Source organism: Sceloporus occidentalis, unplaced genomic scaffold (assembly GCF_023333645.1).
Source record: "Sceloporus occidentalis isolate IW3139 unplaced genomic scaffold, rSceOcc1.0.p SCAF_1, whole genome shotgun sequence".
NCBI classification, from domain to species: Eukaryota; Metazoa; Chordata; class Lepidosauria; order Squamata; family Phrynosomatidae; genus Sceloporus; species Sceloporus occidentalis.
The window spans coordinates 9048746-9049317 of record NW_028316981.1 but is presented as its reverse complement, the minus strand read 5'-3'; positions in this window follow the sequence as shown (position 1 = coordinate 9049317).

Below are 572 nucleotides of genomic sequence, written 5' to 3'. Positions count from 1 at the left end.
TTGCTTTTCCTCTTGCAATGGAAGCAAAGGAAGTCCTACAGTAAAGCAATCGGAGGCCATACCCTTTATGCCACCTCATGATGATGTAAATGATAAATGTAAATAAATAAATGTAAAGAGAAAATGACATTTACTCTTTCTGCCCAACCATCAAGGGATCGTCTCAAATCTAATCAAGGAATTTTCATTCTGGTGTTAAAGTTTTCAAACTGTTCTGGACCCTTCTGTCAGTCCCCTGGGAAAGACCTCAAGGGCTTTGACACAAAGCACCCCTTGAGGGTAGGACACAGCTTATTCCTCTTTACAAGCATTCATACATTCTTCTTCCTGTCTGGATTCTTTAATTCTGCATATTTCATGCATTCCCACCCTTCAAGAATTTGAATGGTTTCCTTTCCATGTGCTTTCTTGGTTTTTTGCTATGGGAGACCTTTTGTGGGTGTCATAACTGGTGAAGAAGAAGTGAAATACTTTTCATGCTGTTTGCATATGGATGGGTTTTCCTGGATATGAATGTTTTTTTGATACAACAGCAACAACAATTCTTTATTATGGTCCAGAGACCTGGCAAA